At 45.8% G+C, this 26,424-nt stretch overlaps 1 pseudogene; it reads right to left on the reverse strand.

Annotated features, from left to right (window-relative positions):
• Window positions 1-26,424, reverse strand: part of LOC129820191 (syndetin-like) — a 331,482-nt pseudogene that overhangs the window by 242,714 nt on the left and 62,344 nt on the right.

Raw genomic sequence — 26,424 nt, forward strand, 5'->3', positions numbered from 1 at the left:
ACATACCTGCAGTCAGCACGCCAATTGCACGCTCCCTCAAAACGTGACAAAACGGCACATTCTAGAGTGGCCTTTTATTGTCCCCAGCACAAGGTGCACCTGTGTAATGATCATGTCACACCTGTCAGGTGGATAGATTATCTTGGTAAACGAGAAATGCTCAGTAACTGGGATGTAAACAAAATTGTGCACAAAATTTGAGAGAAATCAGCTTTTTGAGCTGGGATCTTTCATTTCAGCTCATGAAACATGGGAGCAACACTTTACATGTTGCGTTTATATTTTTGTTCAGTGCATATATTTATACTTCGGACTCCGATATTGCTCATCATAATATTTCTATATTTCTTAATTACATTTTTTTACTTTTAGATTTGTGTGTATTGTTCAATATTACTGCACTGCTAGAGCTAGGAACACAAGCATTTCACTACACCTGCAATAACATCTGCTAAATATGTGTATGCAATAACATTTGCTAAATATGTGTATGCAATAACATCTGCTAAATATGTGTATGCGACCAATAACATTTTATTTTATTTATTTAGCTAACCTGCCTAGCTAAAGTACGCTTCAGAGCTGTCTGACAAAATCATTTTACTAGTTCTTTAAAGTAGATAAGGCTAACTTATCACAAACTGTCTATATCCCACTCTCGTCATTGTGTTGTGTACATTCCTCTTTCAGGCGTAAAAGTGTATCCGTCCAGAGATCTGTATATAATGACGAGATGGCTCATGTCTCCGCCCTAACAATGAGAGTCGTTGTCCAAAAGGCAGGAAGACAGGCGACAAGCTTAGGTCCAAAATAAGCCATGGAAATGAACTGGGCTTATTTTGTACAGATTTTGGAGTGAGTGAAACCTCTCACTTCGCCGTCTCTTCTCTGATCCTTCTATGTCAGAGTGGGAAAAAGCAGGCGCAATGGTCATTGTAGCTAATTACCACGTTTCTGCTCCAAACTAGGTTGAATTTTTGCTTACTGAAAACTACAACTCCCTTGCACCCAGTGTCCAACATAGTTCTTGATTTCTCTCGTGAAGGAATTGATATCCCTCTAGAGAAATGTCGCATTGGGCTCACAAAAAAAAAAAAAACGAAATAGAATTGAAATAATTGAACTGCCGTCGGTCAATGTCGGTTAATAGCTCAGCACTAACACACAGAGACAGGAAAGGAGCCATTGTCCATTTTGTATGGAGTAACACAGCCTTCTCACAAATGATATTTCCTAACCCATTACCATGTCCTTCTCTAGTGAATGGCAACAACACCCTTGAACACCTGTGTGTGGTGTAGTCTAAGTGCTTGAATTGCTTCGCAAACCTGCCATTTCTGACAAAGAACATTGTGTCAATACTTGATCTAGTCTTTATTGGTTGTTTCCTTCTTGCAGTTGTTGTTGTTCTTTCAATAGCTGTCTTAACTAAAAGTAACATTGGATAAAACTGAAAGCATCTGCTAAATAAGAAGTATTATTGCTGGTCCTGAACTGTGCCAACACATTAACAAGATGCCATGTTATTCCTTTACTGAGGTCTCTTACAGGTCAACTCTAAAACAGAACACTTAGGATGAGTCTCAAGAGGACACAGCGCCCTTAGGGAGTGTTTGTGTTGTTTGTGGCTGAACTGTAAACCGCTGCTAAAGCACTTCAGCCATGGTAGTGACAGAGACAGGGCAGGCAGAGACTTCAGCCATGGTAGTGACAGAGACAGGGCAGGCAGAGACTTCAGCCATGGTAGTGACAGAGACAGGGCAGGCAGAGACTTCAGCCATGGTAGTGACAGAGACAGGGCAGGCAGAGACTTCAGCCATGGTAGTGACAGAGACAGGGCAGGCAGAGACTTCAGCCATGGTAGTGACAGAGACAGGGCAGGCAGAGACTTCAGCCATGGTAGTGACAGAGACAGGGCAGGCAGAGACTTCAGCCATGGTAGTGACAGAGACATGGCAGGCAGAGACTTCAGCCATGGTAGTGACAGAGACAGGGCAGGCAGAGACTTCAGCCATGGTAGTGACAGAGACATGGCAGGCAGAGACTTCAGCCATGGTAGTGACAGAGACAGGGCAGGCAGAGACTTCAGCCATGGTAGTGACAGAGACATGGCAGGCAGAGACTTCAGCCATGGTAGTGACAGAGACATGGCAGGCAGAGACTTCAGCCATGGTAGTGACAGAGACAGGGCAGGCAGAGACTTCAGCCATGGTAGTGACAGAGACAGGGCAGGCAGAGACCTCAGCCATGGTAGTGACAGAGACAGGGCAGGCAGAGACCTCAGCCATGGTAGTGACAGAGACAGGGCAGGCAGAGACCTCAGCCATGGTAGTGACAGAGACAGGGCAGGCAGAGACCTCAGCCATGGTAGTGACAGAGACAGGGCAGGCAGAGACTTCAGCCATGGTAGTGACAGAGACATGGCAGGCAGAGACTTCAGCCATGGTAGTGACAGAGACAGGGCAGGCAGAGACTTCAGCCATGGTAGTGACAGAGACATGGCAGGCAGAGACTTCAGCCATGGTAGTGACAGAGACAGGGCAGGCAGAGACTTCAGCCATGGTAGTGACAGAGACAGGGCAGGCAGAGACTTCAGCCATGGTAGTGACAGAGACAGGGCAGGCAGAGACTTCAGCCATGGTAGTGACAGAGACATGGCAGGCAGAGACTTCAGCCATGGTAGTGACAGAGACAGGGCAGGCAGAGACTTCAGCCATGGTAGTGACAGAGACATGGCAGGCAGAGACTTCAGCCATGGTAGTGACAGAGACATGGCAGGCAGAGACTTCAGCCATGGTAGTGACAGAGACAGGGCAGGCAGAGACTTCAGCCATGGTAGTGACAGAGACAGGGCAGGCAGAGACTTCAGCCATGGTAGTGACAGAGACAGGGCAGGCAGAGACTTCAGCCATGGTAGTGACAGAGACATGGCAGGCAGAGACTTCAGCCATGGTAGTGACAGAGACATGGCAGGCAGAGACTTCAGCCATGGTAGTGACAGAGACATGGCAGGCAGAGACTTCAGCCATGGTAGTGACAGAGACAGGGCAGGCAGAGACTTCAGCCATGGTAGTGACAGAGACAGGGCAGGCAGAGACTTCAGCCATGGTAGTGACAGAGACATGGCAGGCAGAGACTTCAGCCATGGTAGTGACAGAGACAGGGCAGGCAGAGACTTCAGCCATGGTAGTGACAGAGACAGGGCAGGCAGAGACTTCAGCCATGGTAGTGACAGAGACAGGGCAGGCAGAGACTTCAGCCATGGTAGTGACAGAGACAGGGCAGGCAGAGACTTCAGCCATGGTAGTGACAGAGACATGGCAGGCAGAGACTTCAGCCATGGTAGTGACAGAGACATGGCAGGCAGAGACTTCAGCCATGGTAGTGACAGAGACATGGCAGGCAGAGACTTCAGCCATGGTAGTGACAGAGACATGGCAGGCAGAGACTTCAGCCATGGTAGTGACAGAGACAGGGCAGGCAGAGACTTCAGCCATGGTAGTGACAGAGACAGGGCAGGCAGAGACTTCAGCCATGGTAGTGACAGAGACAGGGCAGGCAGAGACTTCAGCCATGGTAGTGACAGAGACAGGGCAGGCAGAGACTTCAGCCATGGTAGTGACAGAGACAGGGCAGGCAGAGACTTCAGCCATGGTAGTGACAGAGACAGGGCAGGCAGAGACTTCAGCCATGGTAGTGACAGAGACAGGGCAGGCAGAGACTTCAGCCATGGTAGTGACAGAGACAGGGCAGGCAGAGACTTCAGCCATGGTAGTGACAGAGACATGGCAGGCAGAGACTTCAGCCATGGTAGTGACAGAGACAGGGCAGGCAGAGACTTCAGCCATGGTAGTGACAGAGACATGGCAGGCAGAGACTTCAGCCATGGTAGTGACAGAGACAGGGCAGGCAGAGACTTCAGCCATGGTAGTGACAGAGACATGGCAGGCAGAGACTTCAGCCATGGTAGTGACAGAGACATGGCAGGCAGAGACTTCAGCCATGGTAGTGACAGAGACAGGGCAGGCAGAGACTTCAGCCATGGTAGTGACAGAGACAGGGCAGGCAGAGACCTCAGCCATGGTAGTGACAGAGACAGGGCAGGCAGAGACCTCAGCCATGGTAGTGACAGAGACAGGGCAGGCAGAGACCTCAGCCATGGTAGTGACAGAGACAGGGCAGGCAGAGACCTCAGCCATGGTAGTGACAGAGACAGGGCAGGCAGAGACTTCAGCCATGGTAGTGACAGAGACATGGCAGGCAGAGACTTCAGCCATGGTAGTGACAGAGACAGGGCAGGCAGAGACTTCAGCCATGGTAGTGACAGAGACAGGGCAGGCAGAGACTTCAGCCATGGTAGTGACAGAGACATGGCAGGCAGAGACTTCAGCCATGGTAGTGACAGAGACATGGCAGGCAGAGACTTCAGCCATGGTAGTGACAGAGACAGGGCAGGCAGAGACTTCAGCCATGGTAGTGACAGAGACAGGGCAGGCAGAGACCTCAGCCATGGTAGTGACAGAGACAGGGCAGGCAGAGACCTCAGCCATGGTAGTGACAGAGACAGGGCAGGCAGAGACCTCAGCCATGGTAGTGACAGAGACAGGGCAGGCAGAGACCTCAGCCATGGTAGTGACAGAGACAGGGCAGGCAGAGACTTCAGCCATGGTAGTGACAGAGACATGGCAGGCAGAGACTTCAGCCATGGTAGTGACAGAGACAGGGCAGGCAGAGACTTCAGCCATGGTAGTGACAGAGACATGGCAGGCAGAGACTTCAGCCATGGTAGTGACAGAGACAGGGCAGGCAGAGACTTCAGCCATGGTAGTGACAGAGACAGGGCAGGCAGAGACTTCAGCCATGGTAGTGACAGAGACAGGGCAGGCAGAGACTTCAGCCATGGTAGTGACAGAGACATGGCAGGCAGAGACTTCAGCCATGGTAGTGACAGAGACAGGGCAGGCAGAGACTTCAGCCATGGTAGTGACAGAGACATGGCAGGCAGAGACTTCAGCCATGGTAGTGACAGAGACATGGCAGGCAGAGACTTCAGCCATGGTAGTGACAGAGACAGGGCAGGCAGAGACTTCAGCCATGGTAGTGACAGAGACAGGGCAGGCAGAGACTTCAGCCATGGTAGTGACAGAGACAGGGCAGGCAGAGACTTCAGCCATGGTAGTGACAGAGACATGGCAGGCAGAGACTTCAGCCATGGTAGTGACAGAGACATGGCAGGCAGAGACTTCAGCCATGGTAGTGACAGAGACAGGGCAGGCAGAGACTTCAGCCATGGTAGTGACAGAGACAGGGCAGGCAGAGACTTCAGCCATGGTAGTGACAGAGACAGGGCAGGCAGAGACTTCAGCCATGGTAGTGACAGAGACATGGCAGGCAGAGACTTCAGCCATGGTAGTGACAGAGACAGGGCAGGCAGAGACTTCAGCCATGGTAGTGACAGAGACAGGGCAGGCAGAGACTTCAGCCATGGTAGTGACAGAGACAGGGCAGGCAGAGACTTCAGCCATGGTAGTGACAGAGACAGGGCAGGCAGAGACTTCAGCCATGGTAGTGACAGAGACATGGCAGGCAGAGACTTCAGCCATGGTAGTGACAGAGACATGGCAGGCAGAGACTTCAGCCATGGTAGTGACAGAGACATGGCAGGCAGAGACTTCAGCCATGGTAGTGACAGAGACATGGCAGGCAGAGACTTCAGCCATGGTAGTGACAGAGACAGGGCAGGCAGAGACTTCAGCCATGGTAGTGACAGAGACAGGGCAGGCAGAGACTTCAGCCATGGTAGTGACAGAGACAGGGCAGGCAGAGACTTCAGCCATGGTAGTGACAGAGACAGGGCAGGCAGAGACTTCAGCCATGGTAGTGACAGAGACATGGCAGGCAGAGACTTCAGCCATGGTAGTGACAGAGACAGGGCAGGCAGAGACTTCAGCCATGGTAGTGACAGAGACATGGCAGGCAGAGACTTCAGCCATGGTAGTGACAGAGACAGGGCAGGCAGAGACTTCAGCCATGGTAGTGACAGAGACAGGGCAGGCAGAGACTTCAGCCATGGTAGTGACAGAGACAGGGCAGGCAGAGACTTCAGCCATGGTAGTGACAGAGACAGGGCAGGCAGAGACTTCAGCCATGGTAGTGACAGAGACAGGGCAGGCAGAGACCTCAGCCATGGTAGTGACAGAGACAGGGCAGGCAGAGACTTCAGCCATGGTAGTGACAGAGACAGGGCAGGCAGAGACTTCAGCCATGGTAGCAGCATGTAATTAGTTTAGGTTAAAGAGGTAACATAATACAGACACAACTGAGTCTTAAGTTAAAGGCTGTTTTCTCTTGTCTGCGGTTTTAACCAAATCAGCATCCATGATTAGACCCACCTATTGCATAATTAACCATATTCGCTGATCTCTCTCAGAACCAACACTTTTAGAGTTCAAAAGTGTCATGGCAAAAGTGTGGTAGTTCAGACAGCTATACTATGGGTAACATATGTGGAAGGCTATTTAGGGTATGAACTAAAGCTCTGGAATGGAGTGTCTGTTGAATCTGACAAAAATGGAGATGTCTATGTGAGAATATACACGGAGTATGCCAAACATTAGGAACACCTTCCTGAAATTAAATTGCACCCCCCTTTTGCACTCTCTATTAGTCGGGGCATGGACTTTATATGGTGTCGAAAGCGTTCCACAGGGAAGCTGGCCCATGTTGACTCCAATGCTTCCCACAGTTGTGCCAAGTTGACTGGATGTCCTTTGGGTGGTGGACCATTCTTGACACACATGGGAAACTGTTTGCGTGTGACAAACCCAGCAGCGTTTGTCACACATGCAGTTCTTCACACAAACCGGTGCGCCTGGCACCTACTACCATACCCCGTTCAAAGGCACTTAAATCTTTGGTTTTGCACATTCCCCCTCAATGGCACATGTCACAATCCATGTCTTAATTGTCTCAAGGCTTAAAATTCCTTATTTAACCTGTCTCCTCCCCTTCATCTACACTGATTGAAGTCGATTTAACAAGTGACATCAATAAGGGATCATAGCTTTCACCTGGATTCACCTGGTTGGTCTATGTCAGGGGTGTCAAACTCATTCCACGGAGGGCCTAGTGTCTGCAGGTTTTTGGTTTTTCCTTTCAATAAAGCCCTAGACAACCAGGTGTGGGGAGTTCCTAACTAATTAGTGATGTTAATTCATCAATCAAGTATAAGGGTGGAGTGAAAACCCGCAGACACTCGGCCCCCCGTGGAATGAGTTTGACACCTGTGGTCTATGTCATGGAAAGAGCAGTAGACTCGGTGTGTGTCACGGCTGTAGCAAGGTCCATACAGAAATGGTTTGTCGAGATCGGTGTGGAAGAACTTAACTGTCCTGCACAGAGCCCTGACCTCAACCCCATCGAACACCTTTGGGATGAATTGGAACGGTGACTGCGAGCCAGGCCTAATCGCCCAACATCAGTCCCCGACCACACTAATGCTTTAGTGGCTGAATGGACGCAAGTCTCTTGTTCCAACATCTAGTGGAAAGTCTTCCCAGAAGAGTTTAGGCTGTTATAGCAGCAAAGGGGGGACCAACTCCATATTAATGCCCATGATTTCGGAATGAGATATTCGACAAGCAGGTGTCCACATACTTTTGGTATATCCTGCACTCCCAAATAACATTATAACACTGCTCTTCAAAAAGCCCCCTGGTCAAAAGTAGTGCACTATATAAGGAATAGGGTGCCATTTGGCACTCACACACAGTCTTTAGAATAATTGAATGTCCAGGCAGCCTCACACCAGCTTTCCGTTCCGTGCTCTTCAGCAGTTCAGTGGATGACGAGGAAATGCCAGCTCTGACATGCATTGCTGCACTCAATAGACAAAAGGGCCGCTGCTCCCTCTCTCCAAGCCACGGCCACGTGGTAGAGCACCGCTCCCTTTCTCCAAGCCACAGCAACGTGGTAGAGCACCGCTCCCTCTCTCCAAGCCACGGCAACGTGGTAGAGCACCGCTCCCTCTCTCCAAGCCACAGCAACGTGGTAGAGCACCGCTCCCTCTCTCCAAGCCACAGCAACGTGGTAGAGCACCGCTCCCTCTCTCCAAGCCACGGCAACGTGGTAGAGCACCGCTCCCTCTCTCCAAGCCACGGCAACGTGGTAGAGCACCGCTCCCTCTCTCCAAGCCACAGCAACGTGGTAGAGCACCGCTCCCTCTCTCCAAGCCACAGCAACGTGGTAGAGCACCGCTCCCTCTCTCCAAGCCACGGCAACGTGGTAGAGCACCGCTCCCTCTCTCCAAGCCACGGCAACGTGGTAGAGCACCGCTCCCTCTCTCCAAGCCACAGCAACGTGGTAAAGCACCGCTCCCTCTCTCCAAGCCACGGCAATGTGGTAGAGCACCGCTCCCTCTCTCCAAGCCACGGCAACGTGGTAGAGCACCGCTCCCTCTCTCCAAGCCAATACTAAGTGTTAGAGCACCGCTCCCTCTCTCCTAGCCACGGCAACGTGGTAGAGCACCGCTCCCTCTCTCCAAGCCACGGCAACGTGGTAGAGCACCGCTCCCTCTCTCCAAGCCACGGCAACGTGGTAGAGCACCGCTCCCTCTCTCCAAGCCACGGCAACGTGGTAGAGCACCGCTCCCTCTCTCCAAGCCACAGCAACGTGGTAGAGCACCGCTCCCTCTCTCCAAGCCACAGCAACGTGGTAGAGCACCGCTCCCTCTCTCCAAGCCACGGCAACGTGGTAGAGCACCGCTCCCTCTCTCCAAGCCACGGCAACGTGGTAGAGCACCGCTCCCTCTCTCCAAGCCAATACTAAGTGTTAGAGCACCGCTCCCTCTCTCCAAGCCACGGCAACGTGGTAGAGCACCGCTCCCTCTCTCCAAGCCACGGCAACGTGGTAGAGCACCGCTCCCTCTCTCCAAGCCACGGCAACGTGGTAGAGCACCGCTCCCTCTCTCCAAGCCAATACTAAGTGTTAGAGCACCGCTCCCTCTCTCCAAGCCACGGCAACGTGGTAGAGCACCGCTCCCTCTCTCCAAGCCACGGCAACGTGGTAGAGCACCGCTCCCTCTCTCCAAGCCACGGCAACGTGGTAGAGCACCGCTCCCTCTCTCCAAGCCACGGCAACGTGGTAGAGCACCGCTCCCTCTCTTCAAGCCAATACTAAGTGTTAGAGCACCGCTCCCTCTCTCCAAGCCACGGCAACGTGGTAGAGCACCGCTCCCTCTCTTCAAGCCAATACTAAGTGTTAGAGCACTATTACCAAATAAATCAAAGCAAGAGGTATAATTGGATCTCCTTTCTCAGCGTATTCTCCTGCATGTGGACACAGACACCAACGCAAGTACGCATGCACTCACTCACTCAGGCAAGCACACACACACACACACACACACACACACACACACACACACACACACACACACACACACACACACACACACACACACACACACACACACACACACACACACACACACACACACACACACACACACACACACACACACAATCCTCTTTCAACGTGTTCTCAGTCCTCCATCATCCAATGAAATAGATTCGGTTACATCGTAATCCGCTGTCTTTAAAAAATGGAAGGTAGTATGAGGAACTCTGTTAGACGCCATGTTGTATGACCTAACTATAGCATCTTAGTGTTTCATGCAGTGACAGCAGTTACACCGCCATTCTCTCAGGAAAGATGTCTGACCTTCACTCTGCCTCTTTCTGCTGTCCTTCACCTATGTGAGAATGTTGTTCATTGACTACAGCTCAGCGTTCAACACCATAGTTCCCTCCAAGCTCATCACTAAGCTAAGGTCCCTGGGACTGAACAACTCCCTCCGCAACTGGATCCTGGACTTCCTGACGGGCCGCCCCCAGATAGTAAGGGTAGGCAACAACACAACCGCTAAACTGACCCTTCCAGGAGGAAGGCCGTAAAAATTGTCCTAGACTCCAGCCAACCAAGTCATAGGTGGTTCTCTCTGCTACTGCATGGCCAGCGGTACCGATGCACCATGTCTGGAACCAACAGGACCCTGAACACCTTCTCCCCCCAAGCCATAAGACTTCTAAATACGTAGTTAGTTAAATAGTTAACACAGATAGTCTGGATAGATATTTGGTTGACCCTTTTTGCACTAACTCTTTTGACTCATTACATACGCTGCTGCTTCTGTCTTTTACCTATCATATTGTCTTGTCACTTTATTCCGACCTACAGTTGAAGTCGGAAGTTTACATACACTTAGGTTGGAGTCATTAAAACTCGTTTTTAAATCACTCCACAAATTTCATGTTAACAAACTATAGTGTTGGCAAGTCAGTTAGGACATCTACTTTGTGCATGACACAAGTACATTTTCCAACAATTGTTTACAGACAGATTATTTCACTTATAATTTACTGTATCACAATTCCAGTGGGTCAAAAGTTTACATACACTAAGTTGACTGTGCCTTTAAACAGCTTGGAAAATTCCAGAAAATTATGTCATGGCTTTAGAAGCTTCTGATAGGCTAATTGACATAATTTGAGTCAATTGGAGGTGTACCTGTGGATGTATTTCAAGGCCTACCTTCAAACTCAGTGCCTCTTTGCTTGACATCATGGGAAAATCAAAAGAAATCAGCCAAGACCTCAGAAAAAAAATTGTAGACCTCCACAAGTCTGGTTCAACTGCACATCAGAACAAAGATCGTACTTTTTGGAGAAATGTCCTCTGGTCTGATGAAACAAAAATAGAACTGTTTGGCCATAATGACCATCGTTACGTTTGGAAGAAAAAGGACGATGCTTGCAAGCCGAAGAACACCCTCCCAACTGTGAAGAACGGGGGTGGCAGCATCATGTTGTGGGGGTGCTTTGCTGCAGGAGGGACTGGTGCACTTCACAAAATAGATGGCATCATGAGGCAGGAAAATGATGTGGATATATTGAAGCAACATCTCAAGACATCAGTCAGGAAGTTAAAGCTTGGTCGCAAATGGGTCTTCCAAATGGACAATGACCCAAAGCATACTTCCAAAGTTGTGGTAAAATGGCTTAAGGACAACAAAGTCAAGGTATTGGAGTGGCCATCACAAAGCCCTGACCTCAATCCTATAGAAAATTTGTGGGCAGAACTGTGTATTTATTATTATGTGTTTTACTTCTTAAATGTTTCTCTATGCATTGTAAGGAAAGGCCAGTAAGTATTTCACTGTTAGTCTTCAGCTGTTGTTTACAAAGTATGTGACAAACACAAGTTGATTGGATTTGATCAGTTGTGGCTAAAGCCTGCTCCCACATCCAGAAGCTTCTCCCAAGCATATCCCTCCACTCATAGGGAAGGGAAAGGAGGGAGGAAATAGTTCCTTACTACTCCAGTCTGAGCTTGCACACCAGTCAAGATGACTGTTTGAACTGAAGGGGCTCTGCATTTTAAATCCCTCCTGAACACACACCTCTACAATGGAGGAACATTAACAAGAGCCAGAGAGAAAATAGGGAGGGTACAGAGCATAATAAACAGACTGGGGAAGGTGGCTTCCATGAGGAGAGAGTGAATCCCTTACACAGGCAGAGTAGATATCTGGCTGAACAGATAGGGCTAGCTGAAGGCCGATAAGCTGAGAGACTGGCCATGCAAGGCAATAACTAGAAGAGGGAAGGAAGGGAGCTCTGTAAATCGATAGCTGGCATTAAGGAAAGCATCAGCACAGATAGAGAGAGAGAGAGAGAGGGGGAGGTAAGACAGAGAGAAAGAGAGTGAGAGAGTGAGAGACAGTGAGTGAGCGAGAGATAGCGAGAGAGAAAGAGAATGACAGAAAGAGGGGAATTAAAGAGAGAGAAACAAACAGTAAAAATGTGTTCTGGCCCAAGACATATACAGCAAGGCACTCAGCAACCCTCCAACGCTTCTCCCCTAACCCCCCTCCTCATGGGGGAAAGCCTACTGAAATAATGACAGGTCATTAAATAAGTCAGTGGCTTATTGATCCAGGCCAGTACCAGCGTTTGCATCCGATACCGTGCAACAGTTTTGTGTTCGAGACCACCTAAAGCGAGACTGATTCAAGACCAAGACCGGAGAAAATTGAGTCCGAGTCAAGACGAAGACCGGGAGGGGGACAAGGGGTCCAAGACCGAGACAAGACCAGAAAAAGTCAAATTCAAGACCATGACTGTAATTTTGTCAAATCCCCACCATAATAAGAGTTGAAAATGTCCAGTATTTCTATGTTCATACTTCAGAACAACATCTGGGTTCTTTAGACATTCAGAATAGTGAATAAATGCATTCTGAGGGAAAAGAGGCACTCTACAAATATTACTAACCCAAACACGGTGGGGAACAATGGGCCTTCTACGCCTTCAGAAAAGGATATATATTAATATATATATATTAATAATATTATTATTTTCAATGATGTTTCTGATTCAATCTCTTCTGTTTTTGTTGGAAAGGAAAGGGTTACTACTGAAGATTTTTCTTTGCTGGTCTCTGGGGTGATAAATCTAGCTAGCTAAGTCAGCCATTGGCTAGGCCATCAGAAGCTAGATAAAGGCATCTGTCATTCAACTGTATTAGGGCAACATTTGGAATGTGAAATCAACCAAACACACTGACTTAATGAGTTGGAACATATTTACAAAAATATATGGAAACTTCTGCCTTCCTGTAGGCCAACAGGTCACTGCGCAATAGCGAGCAGTATTTCTCCCATTGTCTAGCTAGCTAGCTTTTGTTGTCGGCGAGTTTGCAGGGGCTGCAGCAGGTGTTATCAAAAAGGATGTTGTTGCTAATTTTTTAGCTTCTCCCTTTTCAAAAATAACTTTCAACAAGAAGTTAAGTTTCAAATTATCATCATCTGGTGAGTGGAGCTGTGTTTTTACTTGCTGTTGTTAGCCATCTCTTTGAAAATAACTTATAGTGTTGCATTTAAAGTGGAATTCACAACATTTAAGCAACATGACATATTTTTAAAATCTGTTCGTATACACCCCCAGGAAGAATATGATTTTTTTTAAACATTTTTATATTCTGACAAGCAACCACTTAGATATGGTCATTTTCACCTTTTCATAAATTCTTAGTATACTTAATTCCCAAGCATTCTAAGAATTTATGAAAATTCTATAGCAATATAGAAGCCGTAGCAGAGCTGGTTAGGCAGTTTACATGTTATCTAGAGCGTTCATGACAAACTACTTTTTTTGCCCACGTTTACTGACACTGGTCATATTGAGCAAGTGTTGCGTGTTCGTCACTTCATCAGATGTGCTGCGCTGTGTCACACTCAGGCGAGAGTTCTCTGAAATCGGAGTAGAGAGCCAGAGTAAATTTGCGTGAACGCAAGAGCTATGCTAACTGTATAACAGTGGTTCAAGTTCTTACTAGCTTACCAAATTACACCTGCATCTCTAAATGTGTATAGCCACCAAAAATTATATGAGGGGAATAAGTCAGTCACTCACCCACTCCTCCAATGGCATGACATAATTTGACGTCCACCTAGCAGCCAAGTTAGGCTCTGTTTTTTAGCTTGCTACATAAATAGATATGCTAGCCTCTTAGCCACGTTATGACTGACTTGTGATCATTTCCCTAGCTAGTTTGATTTTGTTGACATTCCCAGCCTTAGTTACTGTACATTCGTCCGTTTTTGTCCAGAATATTGAGTCACTGAAACGGATACAGTGCATCCCAAATGGAGAGAGTAAACAATGTACCAGGCTACCTGTGATTTACAAACTGACAGCAATATTTATTGGACTACAAAGAAATGTATTAGTGAATTATATTAATCATGCATTGAACTGTATCCATCTATTGTGCCAACAACATCTTAGTGTACGTCATGGAACGTTAAGTCAAATATAATCCATTTTTAAAACCTCTTATAAATTTGCTTTTGTAGCATGAACTTGGAATTTGATATGTTTGATGACATTATGATTGTCTGTGTGTTTCTGCAAAGTAGTAAAAACGTTGTCAACTCCACTTTAAACCTTAAGTCACTGGTTACTTTATGAAATATTTTTTGCAATGGGAAGTAATAGTTGTGTTTTTGTATTCTTATGATTGGGATCTACTGGCTTATTATTTCAGAGTCTATGGACTGCTTATCCTTTAACATCATGCCGTGTGTGACTGCTGTCTTTCCATCGGCCCTACGCAGTTGTGTGGTGATGCCTGGAGAAGTGAGTATTCTTTAATTTTGCCAAAAAGTTCCCAAACGGCACGCCCAGCGAAGGAAAAGCACCTTGTTTGAAAAACCCTATGTTTTCCTATGGTTTTTTATTAGCTTTCCTATCGATTTTTTATATTTCCACTCTCAAAATCACACCTTTTTTTCAAAAAAAATATTTGATGGTCTAAGTCCACAACAATGCTTAAACCACATCAATCTGTTTGGGTTGGCCTGACAGGGCCTGGCTCCCCAGTGGGTGGGCCTCTGTCCACCCAGGCCCATCCATGTCTTCGCCACTGATGCAAACAGCTCAAGATGACAATTGTGCATCACAAATAGCCTACTAACCAACACTTGACTAAACATTTACCAATACCCATTGTTGCCTTAGTTAGCATTTACTGGTAGATATAAGTTGAAACATCTTTCCTACCCTGCCGGTTACTGATGTTATTCTTCGGTGAGCTGCTCATTGTCAAAACCAGTTGAGAGCTGCAGACTCTTGCTGCCTATAAATGATATTCCGCTGAAACTAGGCTGTGTGCGGCGCACATGTTCATATATTTAACGACTTTGTGTAAGCTACTTTGCGTATGATTTACATGGCTACATGGCTTATATCTGCATATACCCTCCACTACACCACTGGCCCTTTGTGTTTTACAAAAAGTGCACTTTCCTACATGAGTGCGCTGGTATTACGGTTTCTGTCCTTTCAGAATCACCAACCTGTCACACTGAAGGCCTAATGGTTAACCACTGTACTAACCTGTCACACTGAAGGCCTATTGGTCAACCACTGTACTAACTAGAGGTTGACCTATTATGATTTTTCAACGCCGATACCGATTATTGGAGGACCAAAAAAATCTGATACCGATTAATCGGCCGATTTTTATATATATTTGTCATAATGACAATTACAACAATATTGAATGAACAATGAACACTTTTATTTTAATTTAATATAATACATCAATAAAATCAATTTAGTCTCAAATAAATAATGAAACATGTTCAATTTGGTTTAAATAATGCAAAAACAAAGTGTTGGAGAAGAAAGTAAAAGTGCCTTATGTGCAATGTAAAAAAGCTAACGTTTAAAAAGCTAACGTTTAAGTTCCTTGCTCAGAACATGAGAACTGTCACACCCTGACCACAGTAAGCTGTTTTTTCTCTGTGTTGGTTGGGGTGTGATAGTGACTTGGGTGGTCATCTAGGTGTATTTCTATGGTGGCCTGATATGGTTCCCAATCAGAGGCAGCTGTTTATCGTTGTCTCTGATTGGGGATCATATTTAGGTAGCCATTTCCCCATTGGTATTCGTGGGATCTTGTCTACATTGAGTTGCCTGAGTGCACACCAGTAGCTTCACGTTTTGTTTATGCTTTATTGTTTTGTTTTGGTAAGTTTCAGTTTATTAAAAATATGTGGAACTCTATTCACGCTGCGCCTTGGTCTACTCATTTCAACGAGCGTGACAGAAGATCCCACCAACAAAGGACCAAGCAGCATGCCCAGGAAGAGGAAGTATCCTGGACTTGGGAATAGATCCTGGATGGGAAGGGATCCTGGACTTGGGAGGAAATCCTGGCAGGACAGGATCGCCTTCCTTGGCGGGAGTCGCCTAGGAGCATGAGAGGACAGCAACGACGTCGGGGAGGAAGGCCACAGAAACCCCAAGACATTTTTTGGGGGGGAGGCACATGGAGCAGTCGGCGGAGCCGAGGAGTGAACCAGACCCAGTCAGGGAGTCGAGTGAGGAGCTCGACGCAAGATTCCGGAGAGAGGTGCTGGCGTTGAGAGCGCTGCAGAGCGGGCGTGCTGAGGTGCGTGTCATCAGCACGGTGCCACCTGTACTGGTTCCACGCATCAGGTCTCCAGTGCACCTTCACAGCCCAATGCGTCCTGTGCTAGCTTCCCGCACTTGCCGGGCTGGAGTGAGCATCCAGTCAGGAAGCGTTGTGCCAGCTCTGCGCTCTAGACCTCCAGTGCGCCTCCACAGTTCAGTACGTCCTGTGCCTCCTCTCCGCACTCGCCCAGAGGTGCGTGTCATCAGCCCGGTACCACCTGTACCGGTCCCATGCATCAGGTCTCCAGTGCGTCTCCACAGTCCAGTACATCCTGTCCCTCTTCCCCGCACTCTCCCTGAGGTGCGTGTCATCAGCCCGGTGCCACCTGTACCGGTCCCACGCATCAGGCCTCCAGTGCGCCTCCACAGTCCAGAGCTTCCGGCGACAGTTCCCAGTCCTGAGCTTCCTGCGACAGTTCCCAGTCCGCAGCTTCCGGCGACAGTTCCCAGTCCGCAGCTTCCGGCGACAGTTCCCAGTCCGGAGCTTCCGGCGACAGTTCCCATTCCGGAGCTTCCGGCGACAGATCCCAGTCCGGAGCTTCCGGCGACGGTCCCCAGTCCGGAGCCTCCGGCGACGGTCCCCAGTCCGGAGCCTCCGGCGACGGTCCGCAGTCCGGAGTTTCCAGCGGGAGTTTCCAGTCCAGAGCCTCCGGCGATGATCTGCAGTCCAGAGCCTCCAGCGACAAAGCCTCCAGCGACGATCTGCAGTCCAGAGCCTCCAGCGATGATTTGCTGTCCAGAGTCTTCAGCGACGAGCTGCAGTCCAGAGCCTCCAGCGGGGGTTCCCAGTCCAGAGCCTCCGGCAAAGATCTGCAGTCCGGAGCCTCCAGTGGTGGTTCCCAGTTCAGAGCCTCCGGCGATGATCCACGGTCCAGTGCTCCAGCGACGAAGCCTCCAGCGACGGTCGGGGGTCCAGAGCCTCCAGTGACGATCTGCAGTCCAGAGCCTTCAGCAGGGGTTCTCAGTCCGGAGCCTCCGGTGACAAACCACGGTCCAGTGCCTTCAGCGACGACCCACGGTCCGGAGCTTCCGGCGATGATCCCCGCACTAGAACCGCCATGGAGGAAGACGTATCTGCGAGCGGAGTGGGTACTTCGTCCCGCACCGGAGTCGCCCCCCGCGCCCTGCGTCATCCATCATAGATGCCCACCCGGACCCTTCCCTATTGAGTCAGGATTTGCGATCGGAGTCCGCACCTTGGGGGGGGGGTACTGTGACGCCCTGACCATAGTAAGCTGTTTTTTCTCTGTGTTGGTTGGGGCGTGATAGTGACTTGGGTGGTCATCTAGGTGTTTTTTGTATTTCTATGGTGGCCTGATATGGTTCTGTTTATCGTTCTCTCTGATTGGGGATCATATTTAGGTAGCCATTTCCCCAATGGTATTCGTGGGATCTTGTCTACATTGAGTTGCGCGAGTGCACACCAGTAGCTTCACGTTTCGTTTATGCTTTATTGTTTTGTTTTGGTGAGTTTCAGTTTATTAAAAATATGTGGAACTCTATTCACGCTGCGCCTTGGTCTACTCATTTCAACGAGCGTGACACAAGAACATATGAAAGCTGGTGGTTCCTTTTAACACGAGGCTTCAATATTCCCAGGTAAGAAGTTTTAGGTTGTAGTTATTATAGGACTATTTCGCTCTATACCATTTGTATTTCATATACCTTTGACTATTGGATGTTCTAATAGGTACTTTAGTATTGCCAGCCTAATCTCGAGAGTTGATAGGCTTGAAGTCATAAACAGAGCAATGCTTTTACGCATTGTGAAGAGCTGCTGGCAAAAGCAGTAAAGTGCTGTTTGAATGAATGCTTACGAGCCTGCTGCTGCCTACCACCGCTCAGTCAGACTGCTCTATCAAATCATAGACTTAATTATCACATAATAACACACAGAAATAAGAGCCTTTGGTCGTTAATATGGTCAAATCCGGAAACTATCACTTCGAAAACAAAACGTTTATTCTTTCAGTGAAATAGGGAACCGTTCCGTATTTTATCTAACGGGTGGCATCCATAAGTCTAAATTACATTGCACAACCTTCAATGTTATATCATAATTACGTAAAATTCTATTAGTTCGCAACGAGCCAGGCGGCCCAAACTGCTGCATATACCCTGACTTTGCATGCCATGAACGCAAGAGAAGTGACACAATTTCCCTAGTTTAATATTGCCTGCTAACATTAATTTCTTTTCAATAAATATGCAGGTTTAAAAATATATCCTTCTGTGTATTGATTTTAAGAAAGGCATTGATGTTTATGGATAGGTACATTTGTGCAAAGATTGTGATTTTTTTCACAAATGCACTTTTGTTAAATCATCCCCCGTTTGGAGAAGGTGGCTGTCTTTGTTAGTAAGAAATAGTCTTCACACAGTTCGCAACAAGCCAGGCGGCCCAAACTGCTGCATATACCCTGACTCTGTTGCACAGAACGCAAGATAAGTGACACAATTTCCCTAGTTAACTTCACTAGGGTAGGGGGCAGCATTCGGAATTTTGGATGAAATGCATGCCCAATTTAAACTGCCTGCTTCTCGGGCCCAGAATATATGATATGCATATAACTGGTAGATTTGGATAGAAAACACTCTAAAGTTTCCAAAACTGTTAAAATAGCGTCTGTGAGTATAAAAGAACTGATTCATTTTTTGGGGGGTTTTGTAGTTTTCTATTCAATGCCATAACAGTATCCATGAACTTAGGACTCAAACTGCAGTTTCTATGCCTTCCACTAGATGTCAACAGTCTTTAGAAATAGTTTCAGGCGTGTGTTCTGAAAAATTAGGGAATAAGAGCATTCGGAATGACTGGACGCTAAAGTGTTGCAGAGCTTTTACATGCGCTCGACAGAGAGAGAGCAATTCTTGTTTACCTTTTAAATTGACAACGTTATTGTCCGGTTGAAATATTATCGATTATTTAGGCTAAAAACAACCTGAGGATTGAATATAGACATCGTTTGACATGTTTCTATGAACTTTACGGATACAATTTAGATTTTTTTGTCTTCCTGTTTTGACTGCGTTTGAGCCTGTGGATTACTGAAGAAAACGCGCGAACAAAACTGAGGTTTTTGTACATAAAGATCCTTTATCGAACAAAATAAACATTTATTGAGTAAATTAATGTCTGCTGAGTCAACCATATGAAGATCATCAAAGGTAAGGGATTCATTTTATCTCTATTTCTGACTAACTGTTCTACTTGGCTGGTTACTGTTTGTAATGAATTGTCTAGTGGGCTATGTTCTCAAATAATCGTAAGGTATGCTTTCGCCATAAAGCATTTTTTAAATCTGACACCGTGGTTGGATTCACAAGACGTTCATCTTTAAACCTATGTAAAATATGTTTTGTTTTCTGAATTTTTATAATGAGTATTTCTGTATTTGAATTTGGCGCCCAGCAGTTTCACTGGCTGTTGAAGAGGTGGGACACTAACGTCCCACATACCCAAGAGAGGTTAAAATAAATTCATGTTAGCGGGCAATATTAACTAAATATGCAGGTTTTAAAATATATACTTGTGTATTGATTTTAAGAAAGGCGTTGATGTTTATGGTTAGGTACACATTGGTGCAACGACAGCGCTTGTTAAATCACCCGTTTGGCGAAGTAGGCCGTGATTCAATGATAAATTAACAGGCACCGCATCGATTACATGCAACGCAGGACAAGCTAGATAAACTAGTAATATCATCAACTATGTGTAGTTAACTAGTGATTATGTTAAGATTTATTGTTTTTTATAAGATACGTTTAATGCTAGCTAGCACCTTACCTTGGCTCCTTGCTGCACTCGCATAACAGGTAGTCGGCCTGCCACGCAGTCTCCTCGTGGAGTGCAATGTAATCGGCCATGATTAGTGTCCAAAAATGCCGATTACCGATTGTTATGAAAACTTGAAATCGGCCCCAATTAATTGGCCATTCCGATTAATCAGGCGACCTCTAGTACTAACCTGTCACACACTGAAGGCCTATAGGTTTGCCACTGTGCAAACATGTTTATAACAGATATAAAGGCTGGATATTAATGTTCCAAAAAAGGAGCTTCGCCTGGTGAAGCGGTTTTATGAGCTGAATGAATAGAAGCTGATAATGAATTTTTACTTCGCTCATCTCAGGAAGAAATTATGAGTTCTTACTGTCTGAGACTGAGTCAAGACAGAGTACAAATGTATCCAACACACAAGACCAAGACACTCAATACGTGCCCGAGACTGGTCTCGAGTACTACAACACTGCCATGCAACCTTGCTAAACACATAGCAGTCTGACGCTAATTCAAATACTGCCCTGCCTTTTCTTGCATGCCAACGCTCGCTGGAGAGGGTTGAGAGGCGGAAAGAGGTGCAGAGGAGTGTGACCCTGGGAAAACTTTGTCATTGCGTGACATAATGGTTTTTCCCCAAGTCTGAACACGGACAGTGGCATTCAACCAAGACTCACTAACTCTCTCTCTCGAACATTACAAAACATTCATTGTAGTACATTATCAGACTAATGGTTTTGAAACCCACCATATGAGAAGGTTTAAACCCATTAGGAAATGTCCATTTACTTTCCTTAGGACACAAAAGTTTGTGATGAAAAAGGGGTGGTGTTTTATTATGCACAGGTGAAAGGCCTGTAAAATAGATTTTGATAAAAAACTTGGTACTTTAATCTGAGCACTTTCTGAGTAGCAGCCACAACCTTTTAAAGCATCAATGCCCCTCAAACTATTCAGCCTGCTCTTACATTATTCAACACAAAGCAGTGAATGAACTCACTCACCAGATTAAAGTTTGTGTACATGAACTAGGTCCGGGGTAAGATTTCCCATAGGTACAGATCTAGGATCAGCTTCCCTTCCCCCAATTATAACCTTAAGCATTAAGTGTTCTAACACACAAAAATAACTCCAATAAAATATATGAAAAAGAGAACCATTAGTGGAGGAAATGCAAAACTGACAAGATCAGCATCTAGGAGTAAATTCACTCTACACTACACCACATGAACTACCTACACTGTCCGAGTCATTCAACTGACAAGATCAGCATCTAGGGGTAAATTCACTCTACACTACACCACATGAACTACCTACACTGTCCGAGTCATTCAACTGACAAGATCAGCATCTAGGGGTAAATTCACTCTACACTACACCACATGAACTACCTACACTGTCCGAGTCATTCAACTGACAAGATCAGCATCTAGGGGTAAATTCACTCTACACTACACCACATGAACTACCTACACTGTCCGAGTCATTCAACTGACAAAGTCAGTAGCATGGCAAAATGTCTTGACATTTTTGCAAAAATATGTTTGATTCTAAAATGTGAAATGGGCCAATACTTTGAGTGTCAAATCCATGACTGTACTGACATCAGAAGAAATAAGGCTAGGGTTTCTTAGCATACCTTGTGTTGTAGTGTTTGAATGTGCTGTTGTAGTTGGAATCTCAATATACTGTAGTAGTTGGAATCTCAATATACTGTAGTAGTTGGAATCTCAACATACTGTAGCAGTTGGAATCTCAACATACTGTAGCAGTTGGAATCTCAACATACTGTAGCAGTTGGAATCTCAACATACTGTAGCAGTTGGAATCTTAACATACTGTAGCAGTTGGAATCTCAACATACTGTAGCAGTTGGAATCTCAACATACTGTAGCAGTTGGAATCTTAACATACTGTAGCAGTTGGAATCTCAACATACTGTAGCAGTTGGAATCTCAACATACTGTAGCAGTTGGAATCTCAACATACTGTAGCAGTTGGAATCTTAACATACTGTAGCAGTTGGAATCTCAACATACTGTAGCAGTTGGAATCTCAACATACTGTAGCAGTTGGAATCTCAACATACTGTAGTAGTTGGAATCTCAACATACTGTAGCAGTTGGAATCTTAACATACTGTAGCAGTTGGAATCTTAACATACTGTAGCAGTTGGAATCTCAACATACTGTAGTAGTTGGAATCTTAACATACTGTAGCAGTTGGAATCTCAACATACTGTAGCAGTTGGAATCTCAACATACTGGGGCAGTTGGATTCTCAACATACTGGGGCAGTTGGAATCTCAACATACTGGGGCAGTTGGATTCTCAACATACTGGGGCAGTTGGATTCTCAACATACTGGGGCAGTTGGATTCTCAACATACTGGGGCAGTTGGATTCTCAACATACTGGGGCAGTTGGATTCTCAACATACTGGGGCAGTTGGATTCTCAACATACTGGGGCAGTTGGATTCTCAACATACTGGGGCAGTTGGATTCTCAACATACTGGGGCAGTTGGATTCTCAACATACTGGGGCAGTTGGATTCTCAACATACTGGGGCAGTTGGATTCTCAACATACTGGGGCAGTGGGAATCTCAACATACTGTAGTAGTTGGAATCTCAACATACTGTAGCAGTTGGAATCTTAACATACTGTAGTAGTTGGAATCTTAACATACTCTAGTAGTTGGAATCTCAACATACTGTAGCAGTTGGAATCTTAACATACTGTAGCAGTTGGAATCTTAACATACTGGGGCAGTTGGAATCTCAACATACTGTAGCAGTTGGAATCTCAACATACTGGGGCAGTTGGAATCTCAACATACTGGGGCAGTTGGAATCTCAACATACTGGGGCAGTTGGAATCTCAACATACTGGGGCAGTTGGATTCTCAACATACTGGGGCAGTTGGATTCTCAACATACTGGGGCAGTTGGATTCTCAACATACTGGGGCAGTTGGATTCTCAACATACTGGGGCAGTTGGATTCTCAACATACTGGGGCAGTTGTATTCTCAACATACTGCGGCAGTTGGATTCTCAACATACTGCGGCAGTTGGAATCTCAGCATACTGGGGCAATGGGATTCTCAACATACTGGGGCAGTTGGAATCTTAACATACTGTAGCAGTGGGAATCTTAACATACTGTAGCAGTTGGAATCTTAACATACTGTAGCAGTTGGAATCTTAACATACTGTAGTAGTTGGAATCTCAACATACTGTAGCAGTTGGAATCTTAACATACTGTAGCAGTGGGATTCTCAACATACTGTAGCAGTGGGAATCTCAACATACTGTAGCAGTTGGAATCTTAACATACTGTAGCAGTTGGAATCTTAACATACTGTAGCAGTTGGAATCTTAACATACTGTAGCAGTTGGAATCTTAACATACTGTAGCAGTTGGAATCTTAACATACTGTAGCAGTTGGAATCTTAACATACTGTAGCAGTTGGAATCTTAACATACTGTAGCAGTTGGAATCTTAACATACTGGGGCAGTTGGATTCTCAACATACTGTAGGAGTTGGAATCTTAATGTACCGTAAATAAATAAATATATATATATACACACAGTATATATATATATATATACACAGTTGAAGTCGGAAGTTTACATACACCTTAGCCAAACACATTTAAACTCAGTTTTTCACAATTCCTGACATTTAATCTTGGTCAAATTTCCCTGTCTTAGGTCAGTTAGGATCACCACTTTATTTTAAGAACGTGAAATGTCAGAATAATAGTAGAGAGAATGATTTATTTCAGCTTTTATTTCTTTCATCACGTTCCCAGTGGGTCAGAAGTCTACATACACTCAGTTAGTATTTGGTTGCATTGCCTTTAAATTGTTTAACTTGGGTCAAACGTTTCAAGTAGCCTTCCACAAGCTTCCCACAATAAGTTGGGTGAATTTTGGCCCATTCCTCCTGACAGAGCTGGTGTAACTGAGTCAGGTTTGTAGGCCTCCTTGCTCGTACATGCTTTTTCAGTTCTGTCCACAAATTTTCTATAGGATTGAGGTCAGGGCTTTGTAATGGCCACTGCAATACCTTGACTTTGTTGTCCTTAAGCCATTTTGCCACAACTTTGGAAGTATGCTTGGGTCATTGTCCATTTGGAAGACCCATTTGCGACCAAGCTTTAACTTCCTGACTGATGTCTTGACATGTTGCTTCAATAAAACCACAATTTACCTGCCTCATGATGCCATCTATTTTGTGAAGTGCACCAGTCCCTCCTGCAGCAAAGCACCCCCACAACATGATGCTGCCACTCCAGTTCACAGTTGGGATGGTGTTTTTCGGCTTGCAAGCGTTCCCCTTTTTCCTCCAAACATAAAAACAAGTTTTAATGACTCCAACCTAAGTGTATGTAAACTTCTGACTTCAACTGTATATACACACACACAAAATAAAAATATCGACCTATACATATATATATGTATAAAAAATATATTTTTTATTTTTTATTTTTTGCAGACCCCCTGCAGTATAACCCCAGGTTGAGTATAAACTGCTCTAAACCCATTACTTTAAGCATGGGCTATAACTGAATATGAATCCTTGTCTGACCTTGTAATCTACAGTATCTACTCAAATCTCCCTATGGCAGAAGCAGGCATGAGTCCAGGATGCTCTGCCATGACAAATGGGATTCAGGGATTCATGACGATCTGAATTTCCTCCTAGAGCTCCATCTGAACTCAGCCTCCTGTAGTTTGACCTTTAGAGAACCCGTGTACATGCATTCTAGTGGCATGACTCTTACCTCCAGCATCTCACTGAGTCTAACATCAATCAGTCCTTCGCTGTAAAACAACAAGGAGAACAGTTAAGCATGACCATCACTATCAAGACCCAAAACAAACGTTGAAACTCAATTACAAAATAAGTGCAACATTCCACAACTAAATTGTTTGTTGCAGGTCAATATCCTGTTGATATCTATGTGTCTGTATGAGGATTTAAAGCAACATGGTGACTTGGATAGTTACCAGGGTCTTGATGGTCCTCCGTAGCTTCAGCAGCCCTGTGAGCAGCTGTCTCCTCCTCTGATTGGCTAAGTCCTGCTTGGAAACACTCAGCTGCCTGGAACCAGGAAGTGACAGACATTTACAATGCTGGCACAGTTCTGTTAAGAGTAATCGCAACATGAATCACAACACTGACTGACTCAATATCAAAGTCAAGTTAGCGTGCACTGATTTCATATTGTACATGCAAACAGTGGGAATGAAATTGACTGTGTCATTTAATACATGCTAACAGGAATTTTCAACTCAATAATCCATTGTGGAAAAACAACAGCTTTAAGAGGGAGTGTGGGTCACATCAAAACGCTTACCTCCTAGCGTTGGCGCAGATTACTTCAGCCAGCTGTAGGTTGGTTTGTAATGACGTCACCCTCTCTAACTCCTGCGGAAAACAAGAGATCCATTCACGCTGAGCGACCAATCACAAGTCACACAACAACACAAGTTACACTTTATTTAACAGTCCACTCTTCACATGGTAAAATGTTACGGTACAGAAGAGTTGAATGCTAGCTGGAATAAGACTGTGTATAATAAAGGGTTACTGTAACAGCCCACACAGTTGGGCTGACATTAAATTGTCTCTCATCCACTCCAGTTTCCTGTGAGCCCTATCTTTCACTAATGGGGTGAAACAGGGAGAGAATGATTCCCCTACACAAAGTATGAAATGTTCTTCTGTTCCTCCAGAGTACCCCACTGAATGAAAGAAACAAATGGAAGGATTATGTAATGGAATGAGGAAATTCGTGGTTTGGTTTTACTTGGAAAAGGCTGAACCAACAACGACCTCTCAAAGAAGGAACATGCTACCGGCAGATTCACGGATCTTTTTTGAAAAGCCAGCTGTCATCGCCTTGAGGTGGGAGCACACGCCAACTGACCTTATCTCAGGGTGGAAGTGGAGTCGTCGACCGACCCCAATACAGAGGTAGCATTCAGAGAAAGACATACCACTGTCACGTTAAAAACAACTATTTGGTGAGGGAATACGAGGTGGAAAATTGATTCAGAACGGTAGATAAAAAGAGAAACAGAGAGCGGGCTCTTATGTCAGAACAGATGTCTAAACAAACAAACCCATTCAAACTAGATGGAGAATGGCCTCCTGACCGGCTTGATCAGTTGACATTAGGGTGCAATGTCAACCTTTATCCTATCATAATCATGTAAGCATAAAACATTGTTATATACAATGCTATCGCCTTCTATTAGCCAACCCAAAAAACTCAGCTAAAACAACAGCTGGGCTATAGCGCGAAATCAAATGCAACTGGACGAACCATGATGAAAGATAATGTTGTTGAAAGCCTGGACGAACCATGATGAAAGATAATGTTGTTGAAAGCCTGGACGAACCATGATGAAAGATAATGTTGTTGAAAGCCTGGACGAACCATGATGAAAGATAATGTTGTTGAAAGCCTGGACAAACCATAATGAAAGATAATGTTGTTGAAAGCCTGGACGAACCATGATGAAAGATAATGTTGTTGAAAGCCTGGACGAACCATGATGAAAGATAATGTTGTTGAAAGCCTGGA

This window comes from Salvelinus fontinalis, chromosome 22 (assembly GCF_029448725.1).
Source record: "Salvelinus fontinalis isolate EN_2023a chromosome 22, ASM2944872v1, whole genome shotgun sequence".
Classification (NCBI taxonomy): Eukaryota; Metazoa; Chordata; class Actinopteri; order Salmoniformes; family Salmonidae; genus Salvelinus; species Salvelinus fontinalis.